Below are 17,975 nucleotides of genomic sequence, written 5' to 3'. Positions count from 1 at the left end.
CCCCCCCCCCGTACCCGCTACCGCCGAGCGTTTCCTCACGGCAAACTCTTCTCGAATGTGCAATCATGACTGTGGGTCCCGCTTAGAAGAGAAAAAGTAATTTCCGAAGCGTAATTACGGGGCCTGTATCAACATAGACGTCTTTTCCACTTTTCTTTTCCCCTTTCTGTCTCTGTTTCTTTCTACTGCCTCTTTGATTCCCCGCCCCCTCCGCGCCTCACCGCGCTTCCCGTGAAAATAACGAAACTGATGGGGAAAACCGGGTTTTGGAGTAATTGCTTTGGTACTGTGATTAACTAACCTCTTTATCGACCCCATAACCTCAGAAAAAATATTCACTGGCCCTTCCCGAGGGTCTTGAAAAATCGTAAAATTCGAAGGGAGTTAAATGCAATTGGATTCAGGGCGGTAGGTCCGTTAGTTCACGAGAAATCCTAAAATTGAAGTGATTGTGTATTGAAGACATCCAAGTACTTTGACTGTTTTTTCTCCAGTGAATTACTTTTCTACTTTTGTAGTCGAACATCAGAGCTTTCATTTGAGCCCCATTTGACTCCAAGCTTCCGGACATTTTACAATGATTTTATTATTTTAACATTGCAGACCTGAATTTGAATTTCGATATTAAACCGCTAAAAAATGTTTTAAAAATCTGAAAAAATTGAAAGAATTAAAAGAATTAGAAAGTTTTCTTTTGGGAGAAGATAATTAAAAAATTGCGGTTTTTGAAAATGACGAGCATTTCCTGTCAATAATTTATACACAATCAATTTTCAACAATAAAAATTATTCGTACGGAATCGTCCCATTTCCGCAACTTCTTTCTCCGCGTAACAATTTTCAGGCATCAAGCAGCTTCAAAGAGAATTAGAATCTCCTGTCACAATTTTCCGGTGAAATCTACTTCATTCTGGAGTCACGGTGTCACTCAACCCCGTAGCGACTAACCCCTCATTATTATCTCAACGCAAAAATTCTAGAATAGAGACATCCACGAACTTTACGAACATTTCCATTTTCCACGCACGTATTTAACCGCAGGCTGAGTGGCGCCAGGGGTATGTCCCTGGTGAGCCAGGTAGGATGAGACGATATTAACAGTTGTCGGATGCCAGCATTAGGCCGTACCTGCTTATGAATACAAATGGCGTATCTCTCGCCGTCGGGAATTTACAGGGGACCGAACAAGACGGTGTCGTTAATTTTCGCCCCGTCGAAAACTCCAGCCCCCACCCCCACCCCTTTCCACTACCCGATCCTCATCACCACTTTACCTTTTCAGCGTTAACATCAACCGTGTCATTAATTTCCTCGCTCTTGTGTCAACGCTCTATCTCGTACTCTTGTATTTTTAGCGCAATATTTTTCCCTCAAGGGAGAAAATAAAATTGTTTCACGGGAGTCATCATCGTGATGAGTTACTTGTGATTAATCATTTTGCAGTTTGGTCCTTCCTCTTCAATCTGTAAGATATTGATTTCAGATCGATCCTCACGAGTGGCAATTAGAGATGCACGTGACGGTCACGTGACCATTCTGTGAAACTCGAATGAACGAATCATAATTGTCCAAATTATTTAGGTCAGAGGAAAATAGAATAATTCAACTTTCTTAATATTGCGTTTACTAAGGTTTTCTTCGAACAAAGTTGATTAGAATTAATAGCTAGAATTATGAGATTATCTCCCATTTTTGACGTTAAGGATAGGAGAATCTGAATGCAATATAGTGAAAACGATGATCGATTTTTCCACTTTGAACAAATAATATTAATATCCAAATACAAAATTTCTGATATGAATAAAACGAAGCTGTGACTTAATATTCCAAATGAAGTTTTAATTTGTAATTTGGTACTGAAAACACGAGATGACAATATTCTAAGCACGGAATTATATTGATGAGATGAACAACAGATTAATTGAATTACCGTGTGAAGTAATTAAAAATTGATAACAGTGTGGGCACGCACTTTTATCCGAGCATCAACAAACACTGAATTCCAGAAATTCACACTCTAAAGTGTGAAAGTGTTCTAGAAGGAATTGAATTGTAACTATCATTAAAATCTTATTCAGTGAGCATAGGAATTAAAACATGAGCAAATCGTTTATTGTAATATGAAAATTTAACGGCTGATAAATTGAGACATATGATTCCCATCGGTCATATTGCTTTTTGCAATACGAATGATTATAAACAATTAATTGGAAAAAGAAATCGAATCGGACAGGAAGAAGGGCATCAACACCCCGGCCGCTAAAAAAGAAATGAATATACAAATGTTAAAATGCACACGGAAATAATTATTTGGAAATTGAAAATTTCCGGGTTCAGAGATTGAATCAGGACTCGAAAACGGCGAGATTCCCATTCTGATTCCCTCCCCTCCGCTCCACACTTCCAAAGAAGTACAGACGAAGCACCTCAAATCGTACGAATTATCTGTTCAACCTATCAATCGTACAAAGTCAGAGGAAGGAAAACATTTCCATTTTTCGTACGAGAAGAAACTAATGGCACAATTACCCAAGTAATAAAAGAACAATGAGAGAAATGGCAACAATGGGAATACTAGATCCCCAGCAGATAGTAATCATGCCTGACAGATGTAGAGGAATTCAATATTTCTTCCTCGCGTTTTACAACTGAACTCTGACTTCCTCTCGCTGCTGGAAAATGTCTCACTCCAGTGGCACATAAATGAGAAAATAAAGAATGAAAAGGAAAATACATTGGAAAATGTAAAAAGAAGAGGGGGATTTTAATTCCAACGGCTACTGACAAAACTTCCGAGTGAATGAGTCGTGAATCCTCCCTCCACATCTTCCACCTCTTATTATTATTTTTTTCTCCCCCCCCCCCCACTTTTTCTCATTTTTACCCCGTTTTTTTGCTCATGGGTAAAGTCGCCTATTGCCTTGGAGCTGTGCCACAAATCCTAACAATCGTGTCACCACTACTCTTGGGCTCTCCTCTTCCTTCCAACTGGAGGGATCTTAATATTAGATATGACGTGCCAGGAATGTTTTCCCGTATTTTTATTTTACCATTGAAATATCTTGAACGTTCTTGAGGTAAATAAGGAAATGTCGAGGTCTTTTTCTTAGCGAAAAAGGAGAAAAATATTGAAAAAAATTGGGCTCTTCATTTTTTAAATAAAAAAGTCGTGGAAAAATTTGATTTTTCTCTGAGATTTCTTCTTCATACCGTCAACGCCGCAGTTATTGCCACTAAAGGCTACCCGTGTCTTAAATGACCGTCAAATAATTATATTTTTTTCATAATTCGTCAAATCAACGCACCAAGTGGACAGTTAATACTCTTTTCCATCATTTGTGGTTGATATTTCCCGAAATGAATGATTAAATAAAGTAATATTTGGAAAGTAGAAAACCTCCGCCATGTGCCAGATCCTGCCATTTGGAAAGGCCATGTTCCAGTTATTGCCACCCTTCGGTGCCAGTTAATGCCAGGTGGAAAAATAACCCGCATCAGTGATATTATCGAATAATAATTATCAAAATGATATTAAATCATCTATAAAATGCGAAATGAATCGAAAAATGCTATATATATCCTCCCATTATTATAAATATATAGTGTCAAATATTCTATAGGTTAGCTTGCTCTCTACGAGTGGCAGAAATAGGGGCACGGCTAATTGCCGGGGTGTCCCAGTAAGTGCCACTTTTCGACCGATCGCGGACACTTTGTTATTTTATTTTGAATGTTTGTAATTGTGCGATTGCCATCATTCTTTTGTGACTGGAGGAATAGAAAATTCCCTCTGTACTAAGATGATTTGTCTACTCTTCCGCGTTAAATTTAAATTCTATCCATTAAAAAATCTCTGATGGCGGCAGAAACCGGGGCAGTGGCAGTCACCCCAACATTGGTGGTTAACAAAAATTCAACCCATTTTTCATTCCAAAAAAACCAAAAATTTCAATGAAGAATTTTTTTTATCGAAATTGGTTTTCCATACTGTTACATAAGGTCGTTCTCCTACCCCTCCCGCACCCCTAATTAAACAATTAATAAATCAGCAGCTCATCAGACCTCATGACTAAATCAACCCGCATTCAACGATGAACTTGGAAAGCAAAAGAAAATGGTATCAGAAGAGTAAATCCTCGGGGTTTAATTTCATCCCTAAAATTTCTGTAAAATAGTTGAGACGTTGACCCACTTTCGGAATCATGAATATTCAATTCAATATTATTGTTTAATGGAAGCCACTGTAGATCCCCAAAGTTGTGTTAGTGTAACACAGATATTATATCCGTCGATTGGAAACTCCAGTGCACTCACGGGACGTGCCCAGAGTTGAACGATTAACGAGAAACTACTGCCTCACCAACCCCCCCTCCCCGCCCTCCGCCCCTTCCCGACCCTCCCACTGGGCCCTCTCGCACGAGGAGTCGAGGTCGAGTGGGTGTTTTTTGCATAACCGCGACAAGAACCGGAGTATCACATATCGCAGTGGATAATCCTCTAATTAACGATTGATATTGTCCGATGGTATCTGTTTATTTAGTTGTAATTGAATTCAATTGATTCAATTGAGTAAAACTGAGAAAAAAATTGTCTCAAGAAATTTAAATGAGAGGAGTTCATTTGAAAAGCGACGGAAGGATTCTGACGTCATTCGATATTCAGAGGATATTTTCCTGTTAGTTAGTTTTGGAATAAATGCAAACGTGAGTTTTAAAACTTTAATATCAGTAGAAATATCCGAGTGAAACGGGTCAGCTAGCGATTTTCTAATGAAGTTTTCAATTTTTTATGAAGATCTTTTCCTGAATATGAAATTTAGTTGTAAAAAAAATTCAGCCTTATGATATTTTTATACAGGACGAATTCTCCGACGTTTTTTCTCCTGATAATAAAATCTTGTTGTGGAACGAGTATTTTCACATGAGATTTTGTTTCAGAACAAGAATTCTTCTATTTGTATTTTCGGTTCAAGGATTTTTCAAGAATTTTCTCACAAAAATGTTCCAGTAACAAAAATCGTATTCCAAGCGCGAAAATTTTGTTATGCGACAAGAATTTTCCAACAAAATCTTGTCTTGCAACAAAAATTCATGAAACAATTAAAAATTTCCAACAACAAAATTTCTTGGCGAAACAAGAATTTTCTAACAATTTAATTTTGTAGCGCAACAAGAATTTTCAAATACAATCTCACCACGCAATAGAAATTCTCAAAATAAAAAGGAATTTCTAATATAAACAGTGCATTGTGGCAACAATTTTCAAAGAAAATACTGCACTTTACTTTGGTCTACCGAGGGACAATAAATTTTGTTGCAAAACAAGAATTCTCTGCCAAAATCTTATCTATATTATAAAAATCAAAATCGACTTCTGGTGATAAAAATTTCGTACTCAAAATTAAGACTTCAAAATTAATGGGCACAAGGGTAAAAATAAGGGTTATGAGGGTCTAGATAACGGTCACGAAACTCAGATTAAGGATCACAAGGGACAGATTAAGGATCACGAGGGTCAGATTAAGGGTCAGATTAAGGATCAGAATAAGGGTCCGAATAAGAGTTGTAAGGTTTACATTACAGGTCATATGGATCAGATGAAGGGTAACAAGGGTCAGATTACGGATCAAAATGAGGGTCACAAGGGTCCGGTTGAGGGTCACGGGGGTGAAAAACCTGGGATTAAAAACTAAAAGTCACCATGAAGGTAAAAAATAAAGGGTCAGTAACTAAAGGTCACAAGGGTCACAATAATAGTCACGAGGACTATGAGAGTCAGAGTAAGGGTCACAAGGGTCAAATTAAAGGTCACAAGGGTCAGATGAAGGGTCGCAAGGGTGAGAATAAGGGTCTAAATGAGGGTTTGGTGAGCGGATTGAGCAGGGGTTGTAGCCCCCTAGTTGTACCACAAAAATTCCGAGAATAATAAGAATTTCCACATAAAAAATTCATGGAGAATTTTTTTTTCGTACATAAAAAATTTTTCCACAACTAAATTATAGTGACGACAAAAAAAACACACTAAAAACGTGAAATTCCCAGCGTTAAATTTCCTCAACGTTTCCCTGGAAACCGAATTTTCCAATTCATTAAAATTCCCAATTTCCTTCATCATGAACTCAATTCCCAAATCACAATCTCCCTTAACTTCATGAAAATGATTTTCTTTCCTTTTCAAACGACTCTAACACGCGGAAATCCTTTTGTTTATTTTCAACTCCAACAAAAGGAAAAAGGAAGGGAAATAGATCGGGCACGCGAGGGTGATTTTCCTTTGGTGTACAAAGGGGACGTAGATGGAAAGAGAGTGGAGCCATCTCCATTCGCCCTGGCACCTTTTCACTGTAAAAAGGGACGCAAGGGAGCACAAAATGCATCTCTAAGAGGTACACGGCAATAAACGCTTTTGTTGAAACGACTGTCGTATATATACTGTATTCTCTGTGCCCTCCAACGCCTCTCACAAATTTTTTTCTCCCCCCACTCTTTATTCACACGGAATATTGGGGGAGAGAAAATACGAAAATTCTCGGTTTCCTATGTGCTCCATTATTCTTCGATGCTCTAACATCGAATTTCGGGTTTTCTTACTGCGGATACCTACGCTGGATTCGCCGCGGCATTTCTGTGGGGACATCTGCCACTGTGCATTATTTTTATGGGAGGCGTGACACCTTGTAGGCATAATGCCTTTTATATGTCTCGTAAAAACCAAGTGTGCTGACACCGAAGATATCCTTGTCGTTTGGTATTTATCTCTCGTTGTGACGCGTGTGGTGGGAATTTTTGGTGCTAATTTGCGGGACGAATTTGCAATTAGAAGAAAAATTCTTATTTTGATATTTCAAAGATGTCACACGAAGAAAAAAGTTGGAGAAAAATTACGATATAAGTCATGTAATTGTGGAGTGGAATCCGTTTCTAGGTCTTCTTAACCTGATATCAGGGCAGAAAATGGGAGAAAATAGTGAATTTTTCCCCGCTGACTTGAGAAAATTGTTTTCTAGGGATTTACCTTTAGAACTTGGGACTTCAAAGTAAGATTTTTGAAAATCTCATTTTAAGACCTTTGAACTCTTGAAATGAGGTATTATTTTTTAGAATCTACCTCAGAAAACCTTCGGAACAATCACTTTCAGGGAAATTTTAGAAGAATTTGAAAAAATGGGCATTGAAACGAATATTTTCAGCTATGATTGCATTACACGGAGAGAAATGGTCAATAAAAATTATGTATCTTTTCCGTAATTCTGGAGCGAAAGGTGGTTGTGGGCAATTTTACGGAACTGTCACGTAATTTTTACCTGAACTAGATCAGATCGCACGCTCCGCGCGAGTATTCTCTACCTTACGTACCTCAGGAATTGGTAGAGCCGAAATGTAGATGTTTTCGATGAATTTCCACTAATATTAAAACTTAATCTGAGTGAGGTAGAGATTATATTTAAGTCCATTAGGTTCTTCCAAAGTATATTCACTCCATAAGAATCATTGGTATTTGGATTATCCACGTTCACACAGGAATCGAGTAAAAAAACACAATTGCGATTTTGAGATAAGAAATTTTGAAGACAGAAAATTTACCAACCTCTCGAAGAACGAACGGGTTTTTTCGTTTTTTCAATTACCAAGGGAATGAGTATCAAGTATACATTATCATTTTGAATTCAAATTCGAAATCATTCCTGATGAAGTGGCAATATTAAGCGTGGGTCGAACAGGGATTTTCTTTATTATGAAAAATCCAAATTATTCTCTGAAGGTAAAAAACCAAAACAAAATCATCATGAATTGAGACACGATTGTGAATTACTTGTTTTTGAAAAAAGGGTTGAAAATTTGCAATTTAGAATACTGAAATTTAATTCTTTTCTTCATTTAGTTTCGTATGTATATATTATATTATTATTAAATAAAATTTAAGTGACGGTATCGTAATTTTTCACAGGAGATCCCTTTAGTAAAAAATCCAATGTAATGTTATTATTATGTAATAATAATATAATATATTATAATGTATTATATATAATACAATATGGAATATTATATGATAGTATAATCATAAAGAAAGAACACATTAGGCGGAATAGATTAGCTTCAGAAAACGTTACATTGGATTTTTTACTAAAGGGATCTCCTGTGAAAAATTACGATACCGTCACTTAAATTTTCTGAGTCGATTTCGTAATCGGTGAGCCAACTGTGAGTTCCGTAATTTTTACTGAACATTTCGCTCGAAGTAATTCGATGCATGATATCCAAAAATATCTCATTGTAAAGTGAGGATTCTCATTGTCGAAAAAATACGCAACTTCTGAAAATCAAACAATTCCAAATTTTCTTTTTCAGATTCGACGTAACCTATCAATGCCCCAAACAACGGATTACCACAAGAATAGAGTTTTTACTCCACGGTGAGCCGTAGGATTGAGATCACTATCGTAATGGCGTTTTGTGTTGGCACAACATCGGTTTTGGTTTACACATGGTGCATTTGGCTGCACTGGAGCGAAAAAAGGTGGGAAAAAATCTCTGCCGATCGCATCAGGGCAGGGGTGAGGGATCCTCTCACACCGCATGTGCACCTTGGTTGCGAGCAACATTTTTTCCGCCATTGAGGGATACAAAATATACGAGAAAAAGTGGAATTTATGGTGATGGGTCTGCCTGACTTTACGACTCTATATTTTTTATCAACAGGAAAATTTTAACAAATTTTGTCCATCAATTCTAATATTTCTTCTGCATTATGAATTCTTGGGTAATTCTCAGGAGAGAGATTCCAGAATTATTGGGAGTGAAGTGTATTCGCGGCAAGGAATGATGGAAAATTTTCATCGCAGCCAACTTTTAAAACCCAAACAATGGCCAAAAAATGGATATTCAAATATCAACGGTGTTTTTTCGCTCGAGATATCCCTAGGTATTATCTCACTCCACTGTCTCGTGCCAACAGACGAAAACAATGAGAGCCATCAGAGGGAGAAAAAAACGAGAGAAATGAGAGATGGTGGGTAGTTGTAACAGAAATTATGAGGAGAGGGATGGAAAAATAGAAGAGTTTCAATGAAAGGAGGAAATAAATTACTGGGCCAAGGAGTAAGAATGGAGAAATCTCATCAAACGGGGGAAATTGTATGACTGTTCTAAAGATGAGAGGATTTTCGATTGAAAAATTAATACTAAGACTCCGTCTGGTGAATTCTATTTTGGAGTTTTTTGGGAATCATTCTGGAGAGTACGTGGAGAGAAAAATGATATTTTATGCAGCTTCAACAATTTTTTTGATGCAGCACTGGAATACTTCTGGGTGTGTGGATTTTTTTGTTGATTTAGGGGCTAATTTTTGGGGTCCATTATTGAATGTTGGAAACGCATGCAATTTTATTGGATTGTCGGAATTTTTCTAGCGCTGCTCTTGAATTTGACCCCAAATTTCTAGACAATTTACAATGATTTTACTATTTTTTATTATTTTATTATTTATATTAGCCCCTGCTCGCTCCGCTCCCCAACCCCCATGTGACCCCCATATGACCGTCATGATCCTTATTCTGACCCTTGTGACCCTTCGTTTCACCCTTATTCTGACCCTTGTGACCCTTCATTTAACCCTTATTCTGACCCTTGTGACCCTTCATTTAACCCTCATTATACCCCTTGTGACCCTTCATTTAACCCTTTGTGACCCTGAAGTAGACTCAATAAAAATCCCCATCAAAATACTATGTCCACTTTACTTTTATAATCCCTATTCACAACGGACTAGAAATTTCAGAAGCCGGCGTCATTCAAAATTTTGTAACCCCGATGATGAAATCGACTATTCTTCTCATTAATAAATTTCCGAATAAACAATAATCATACCGCATGCGGCAGAGAAGGACACCAGAATTTTCCAGGTGACTTCAGCCATTCACATGTCCCCATCCCCCACAGCCCCAAAACATCGATTCCCGCAGCTTTATTTCATTTCAAATTTTCCGGTTCTGGAATGAGAAAGGAATACTTGGCGAACTGGCCTCCGATTGGTTCCACGAAGACCTCCATTCTTCTCTCCTGAACCTCGAGACGAGTCGAAACATTTTTTTTTTTTTTGAAAAACCTTTTGGCTCGTGACAACAATACACGAACAATTTGCCTGGGGTTTTGAGGTATGAAACTATTGTCCGGTAGTAGTTTTTTCTCCCTCTCGCTCCGGAGATTTGTCGTAGAGTCACCACAGGCTCTTTAATTTCTAGTTTTTGCTATTCAGGCATTCATTGCCATGACAAAGACGGTAAAACGAGATGGGGGGATGAGGTTGAACGATGACATGGAACTGACGGTAACTGAAAATAGGTGAAAAAAGAATGAAGTGGAAAAAATTCGTGAGGAACGATTTTAGTGGCCCCAAGTGGCCGAGTGCAGTGCATAAATCAGTTTGAGCTAGTGCACAGAAAGAAAACGCTTTATCGTTTTCCCCCTCGCTATTCTTCACCACTCTACCTGCCGTTGCCGCCCCCCTCTACTGCTCGCACACTTCTTCGTTTTTAATTTCTCTTTTCGCCGCGTTTATTCGCTTTTCATTCGACTTTTTGCTTGATTCCGGGGGCGATAGCGTATGGGTGATTGGCCGGCATTTGATTCCGCTGGCGCCATTCGGAGGCACGGCGAATTTCCGATTTTTAACGCTACAGGAAATCCATTTTATCTTGATTAAAAATCGAGAGAGGAAGAGGAGAACATTTTTGAAAAATTGAGGATCAATTATGAATTTTAATTGGAATGAGAAATTTTTGGCATTAAAATTTTGTTTTCAATTTCCAAAATCAATTCTAAGGAAATATTTTTTCTGGATTTTTTTTATTTTTGAAATCCTCTCAAATGGGAAAATTTTTATTCGAATTTTTTTTTAATGTTTGTGTGACATTTTTTCTCCTAGGGAAATTTTTGTTTTAGATTTTTTTTCTTGGGAATTTTTCGTGATATGAGACATTCTTCTTCCTAGGGAAATTTTTGTTCTGGTAAAATTTGTTTACTAGGGGAATTTTTTTACTGAAAACGTTTTTATATTGAAATTTTTATCTGGAATTTTTTTGCTAGGGAATTTTGCGTTAGAATTTTTTCTACCTAGGGAAATTTACATTGTCAAAAAATTAATTTGCTATGGTAATTTTTGTTTGAGATTTTTCGTCGCTAAGGAAATTCTTGTACTGACAACATTTTTCTAGAGATTTTTATTTCGATTTTTTGTTGCTAAGGAATTTTTTGTTAAAATTTTTTCTAGGAAAACTTTTGTATTGAATAAAACTAGGAACATTTTTGTCTGGAATTTCTTTTCCCTAAAGAAATTTTAGTTTTGGCTTCTGTTGCTAGGCAAATTTCTGTTTTGGCATTTTTTTGCTAGAGAAATTTTGGTCTTAATACAAAATTTCCCCCTCGCTATTCTTCTTTTTTTTTTAGGTTAGAGAAATTTTGGTCTTAATACAAAATTTTTTTCTCCCAAAAATTTTCATACTGAAAATGCTTTTCGTTAGGGAAATTTTGGTGTTGAAAATTTCTTTTGTTCATTTGTTTTCAATGATGGAATTTTAGCATTAAAAAATTATCTGGTTATGAACTCCCGAACAATTCTAAAAAAATCCACAAATTCTCGAATTATCATCGTCCCCTGAACATATAACCAAAAGCATCAATGACACACCAGAATTTTCCCCCGAAACCACGCCAACTCCCCAACACGACCTCTCGCCAACCCTTGCTATCACCCCACCCCTACGCCCAAAACGTCCGTAAAAACCATAAATTACTCACATAATCAAGGAAAACCCATCGTCCACGGCTGCGTTGCGATCTCCAATCAAGAATGTCCTCACCCCTCGCAATCTCCGAATTTCCCGAAGAAAAATTCCCCTCGCCAGAGGCCCCCAGAAATATCAGAAAAATCCTATTCATCGCCGATACGATCCGCGCGAGTCATGCAAGATGCGCGCCCTCCCCTCCCCTCCCCTTCCCATCCCCTTTTTTCAAATGAAATAAATCACAAATTCTCATCACGTAACCAAGAGACCCTCGTGTAAAGTACACACAAGGGGTAGACGCTTTCTCTGAAATAAAATCGAAGAAAAAAAAATCTCCGAATGTGTAGCGAAAGAGGGCAAACATCTCGAGTAGATCTTCGCCACCCGTTTGCGTTTGCGAAACTTTGGGAAACGGTCAAATTACTCTGTCTGCGTACTTAACCAAGCGTAAGAGAGAGAGGAAGATTATCAAGGGGGAGTAAATGAAATGTAGTAACTGCTCTTCGAAGTAGTATTGCGCCTAGAGAGAGCAATTAGAGGATTTAGGATACTACATATAGGTTGAGCGGAAATTAGTAGGCGGACAGTGTGGAGCTCATGTGAAGTACACTTTGTGCCTCTACCTCTGACTTATGAGCGTGTGTTAAAGTTTAACCGGGTACGTGAGATTCGTTGGAAAAAAGGAGAAATAAAGTGGTAAATGCGGAAGAAGATTCTTGAAATTGGAGGACTGAGAGGGTAAAATGGGTTTTTGGTGGTGGGTGATGGTGAGGTAGGGGAATTTCCGGTAGGGGAGACTGGGAGATGATTGATTGGGCCGCGAGTCATCAAACAATCAATTGTTTGCAATCACTCTCATTGCAAAAAGCAATACGACGGATGAGAATCATATGTCACGATTTATCAGCTATTCAATCTTCATATTACAGTAAATGATTTGCTCATGTTCTAATTCCTATGCGCACTCAATAAGATTTTAATCATAATTACAATTCAATTCCTTCTAGAACACACTTTAGAGTGTGATTTTCTGGAATTCAATGTTTGTTGATACTCTGGTAAAAGTGCGTGTCCACACTGTTATCAATTTTTAGTTAGTTCACACGGTAATTCAATTAATCTGTTGTTCATCTAATCAATATAATTCCGTGCTAAGAATATTGTCATCTCGTGTTTTCAGTACCAAATTAAAAATTAAAACTTCATTTGGAATATTCAGTCACAGCTTCTTTTTATTCACATCAGAAATTTTGTATTTGGATATTAATATTATTTGTTCAAAGTGAAAAAATCGATCATCGTTTTCACTATATTGCATTCAGATTCTCCTATCCTTAACGTCAAAAATGTGAGATAATCTCATAATTCTAGTTATTAATTCTAATCAACTTTGTTCGAAGAAAACCTTAATAAACGCAATGCTAAGAAAGTAGAATTATCCTATTCTCCTCCGACGTAAATAATTTGGACAATTATGATTCGTTTATTCATGTTTCATAGAATGGTATTCAAATCGCGAGAAAGACATGTTTCTTAGGGAATACCTTAAAGTAATTAAAAGCATTTTCCGTTTAAAATATTTGAAACCCGTCTGCATTCACGAAAAATCGACTTTAAGTCAACTGACCCCAAATGAACAATTTTTAATGCAATTTCATTACTGGAGCGTAACAATGAAGCGTTTGAAAATATTCCATGAATGATTTGTACGGCAGAAAATTAGTTCTCAACACAAAAAAATGTTTTATCGACGATCGAACCTCCCTCGTGCTATTATGTTTTCGCTCTCAATTCACAATTTATATATCACAACGCGTATTTTACGACTTTGTTCGCGCGCAGTTGCGCGAAAACTCGGTGTTTTCTATGAGAAAACGTTTTCGATTCTTTCTTATACACATTTTTAGAGCTGGTACGTGAATAAAATTGCCGCACGATCGGTCACGGCTCCTTTTTATTGTCCCACCCTCTTTCTCTTTCTTCAACGTCTACTCAGGGGCCCGGGGTAGTTCTTTTTTACTTCGGCTTTTACTATCGCCGCGAGAGACTACCGTGACACCTGGCACTGGGTGAACACACATTCTCTACCCCTCCCCTCCCCTTCTCTCCTCTCCGCCTAAGAGGTACCTTCTACACCCTCCCCTCGGGCAAACAATGCCCGCGGGTACGGGAGTTGAAAAAATGGATAAGTGTATGTGTATCAAGAGTCGAAGTCGGGAAAACATGCCAGTGCACGGGAGAAGTTTTCCGAGCGCGGTGGAATACAAACGAGCCAATGAAGAAATGAGGGTTTCAAGTTTTTGATGGAGAGAATTTTTTTTTTTTTGGGAAATCTTGAGGGTGAGGAGATCCTGGGTGGGGAGGTGGCGATGAAATTTTTGAGGTTTTTTTTTAGTTTCTGTGAAGGAAACTTGATGTTCAACAAAATTTTCGGACAAGAAACTTTTTGTTTAGTTGAAATTCACCAAATAGTTGTTGAAAAAAATGAATTACCCACGAGTTGGTGAATTTCACTAACTCGCTGTTGAATTTCAACAACTAATTGGTGAATTTCAGCAACTAGTTGATGAATTTCAACAAGTTGATAAATTTCACCAACTAGTTTGTTAAAATTCACCACCTAGGTGCTGAAATTCACCAACGAGTTGTTGAAATTTACCAATTAGTTGTTGGAATTCAACAATTAGTTGCTGAAATTCACCAAGTGATTGGTAATTCACCAATTAATTGGTAATTCATTTATTTTAACAACTAGTTAAATTTCACCCACTAGTTTCTTAAAATTCATCAACTAGTTATTAAAAAAAATTAATTACCAATCAGTTGGTGAATTTCAATAACTCGTTGCTGAATTTTAACAACTAATTGGTGAATTTCAACAACTAGTTGATAAATTGCTCCAACTAGTAATTGAAATTCACCAACGAGATGTTGAAGAAAAATGAATTACCAATCAGTTGGTGAATTTGAACAACTAGTTGGTGAACTTCAACAACTAGTTGATACAAGTTGTTGAAATTTACCAACTGGTTGATAATTCAATTTTTTGCAACAATTAGTTGGTGAATTTGAATAACTAGTTGGTGAACTTCAACAACTAGTTGATAAAAGTTGTTGAAATTCAACAACTGGTTGATAATTCATTTTTTCCAACAACTAGTTGGTGAATTTCAACAACTAGTTGCTAAATTTCACCCACTAGTTTGTTAAAGTTCACCCACTAGATTGTTGAAATTCACCAACTAGTTGTTAAATTTCACCAACTGCTTGGTAACTCATTTTCAACAACTAATTTCTGAAATTCACCAAATAATGTTCTCCATGTACAATTTTCTCCGACTTCCTTTCGGTATTTTCTACCCAGCGAGATCCTCCCCTCGATGACTTCCATCCAAAAGATCAACTATTTTCCTCCAATTTCGGTTATTTTGGGCAAGATATTGACGTTATAGGAAAGGAATTGAGGGAATGAATGGAAAAACGATTCGACCCTTGGGGCGGAGGGTCTAGGTCATTCTCGTGACAAGCCAATGTGGACGGAAGAGAGATGCCGAGATGAAAAGAAATAAGGCGTGAGTGGTTGTCTACAGAAGTGCCAGGTGCGACCTTGGCTGCACCCTCATACAGGCGTTTTACCTGCTTTCATCGCGGGCCCTTGCATTTTTCACGACTACCGCTTAGTAACCCGCGTTTCCTCTCCTTTATACCATCAACATTGCATTCTCACTTTTTCTCAGTTACGGGGAACAACTTCAGACGGATTTCTACGTCCAAGAGAGAAAACATTCCCCACTAATAATGATCACAATAATTATACGAAGATTAAACATGTGTCATTAGGTAGACGAGGGGATTTCCGTTTCCGGTCGCTAAAATAAAATTGTTATACAATAATTAAATGCCAGGATTATGCAATGATGGAGATGATTGATGAAGAAAATTAATATTTCACTTTTCTTAAGAAATAAATTATTAAGAAAAACTTTTTGGGCTAGGGTAAACAGGTCAATAGCTGGACGGTTGAGGAAATGTTGAACTTCATTGACGAATTTGAAGTGGAAAAAATGAAGAGAAGAATAATTAAATGAGGGAAAAGTGGAATATCGTCCAAATCTCCAATAACTGGTCGTTTTAATGACGTCACACGTCCCTATACTTCGGAGTTTACTCACTATGAGGCGCTACTTCCGCTCCATTGACGAGAATAAAGTGAGGTTAATCATCGGAAAAGATCATTCTTCTGTTTATTCATTTATCATGAAATTCACAATTTTTCAATTATTTTCTTAAATGAAACCAAACTATTTCAACATTTTCAACAATTCCGAAATTTTCAATTTTTTCCGCAAATTGAAATTTTGCTCTGTCATCTAGTCTTTCATTTTGAGATGATCTCGATGAAGGCTAATCCTGTTTCATTTTCAATCATGGAAGATTGCCGAGAGAAAACGATAGAGTTATCACTTTGGTACGTTTTCTGTAGTACCAGCGGATACCCGGAACGACTTGACGAAAAAAAAAAATTGATACAAAAATGAACCTGAAAAAGCGAGAGTGAGGTCGAGGAAAATGCAACGATAAAACTGGGAACTTTTTACTCTCCGCCCCTCCTCCTCCCCTCCCCCACTCCTCCCATCCCCTCAATTTTTTCCCCTAAAATCCCTCGGGGTGATGACAGATAATCGAACAGCCTTTTGGATGCATTTGGCGGTAAAGTGGCTCACGAGTGAAACTGAAAAATTGTTACATCTGAAAGCTGCGAAGCGAGCGATGGAAAATTGACAGCTCGATGGAGAATTTTACATAAATATTTTGCAATTATGCAACATTGCGCTATGCAAATGAACCCATGGAATAGCCAGGAACATTTATGATTTCAATTTGTGAACGAGAATTTTGCCATATTCTGCAATACCATGTGGTCATTCTGAACGAGATTTCATGGATCTTTTTACAGATTTTACCCACACAATTTGATCTGTAAGGTGGAACTCAAAAATAAATTTACTAAATAAATTCACGTTATTCACGTTACAAATGATTTTTCTCAACAAATTAGAAGTGTTATGGCGTACTTTTCGGTCTCAAAAACAATAATTAAAGAAAATGTTAATAGGTAATGGAGGACTTGTGACTGCAGTGGTAACAGTCTAATTTTGATCGGGCAACATCGCACTCTTCGGTTAGTAGTGGGGTTGTAACAGTGAGATGAATATTTGTGTGTGTTATACGTGTCCATATGCTTCCAGCACTGAATTATCGTCACCGACTTTACCGACCTCCAACAGCTGTTGTGCGGTGTTGTCGCGCTGCTCGACTCGTAATGGCGATCAAATTTTTTTTAGAGGAATTCGAAAATCATTCAAAGATATTACGCCTGTTTGGCCCGGTCCCCTACTTGTTCTCTCTGGCGATAGATTCTCCATAGTCTAAAGTAAATGGCTTGTGGTTTTTTTTCAATATCTTGAGTGTCTAACCCATGCAACATCTCGATCAAAGTTCACACGGTCACGTTTTTTCCCTAAGCGCAATATTACAAGAAGTGATTTTCAGACATTAATTTCTCACTAGGATGCCCCGATAGAGCGATTAAGATTATTACTAACGTGTGGCTCAAACATGAACCTGGCATCTGAGACAATATTAAAATTATGGTGAAAATGTGGGTTTTGGCTAAACATCCTTAAATATCATCAAATTTCGCTCGACACCACCGTCATTTGAAATCGATTTCGCAAATCCACCCCTTCCCCCCAAAACCACACATTTCTACCTCAACCACTAAATCCTCAAGAAAAAATGCCTCAGACACCACAACAAAAACACCCCGAGGATACCCCGCCGAGACGATCGAAGGCCATCTCCCGTACAAAAACAACTCCTGGTGATGCCCTACAAAAATAAAAACCCAACTTTTTCCCTAAGCCTCGGCAAAAATCCGGGATAAAGTGCGATAAATACAGCACCATTTTTTCCCAACCCCTCCACCTCTCCCGCCTCCTCCCTCCCCCAACAATTGACGTCACACATATATGTCGTCGAGTGTTTCACCGAGAATAAACGTGAAAACACTAAACTCCGGGAAAACGCGCGTTTTGAAATGAGATGGAATTTTTCTCCAGGGGCTTGTTTCTGTTTCACGATGTGTTCTGCAAAGTTTTTCGTATTTCCATGCCTCCACCCCCTTGCCCCC

At 37.7% G+C, this 17,975-nt stretch overlaps 1 protein-coding gene across 2 annotated transcripts in view; it reads left to right on the top strand.

Moving 5' to 3' along the window:
• LOC107036580 (insulin-like growth factor-binding protein complex acid labile subunit) overlaps positions 1–17,975 on the top strand; it is a 305,119-nt gene that overhangs the window by 133,095 nt on the left and 154,049 nt on the right. The window lies entirely within an intron of this gene.

Source organism: Diachasma alloeum, unplaced genomic scaffold (genome assembly GCF_001412515.2).
Source record: "Diachasma alloeum isolate Michigan unplaced genomic scaffold, Dall2.0 Dall_scaffold_00210, whole genome shotgun sequence".
In the NCBI taxonomy this organism is placed as follows: domain Eukaryota; kingdom Metazoa; phylum Arthropoda; class Insecta; order Hymenoptera; family Braconidae; genus Diachasma; species Diachasma alloeum.
This window is presented reverse-complemented; position numbering and strand designations above follow the sequence as displayed.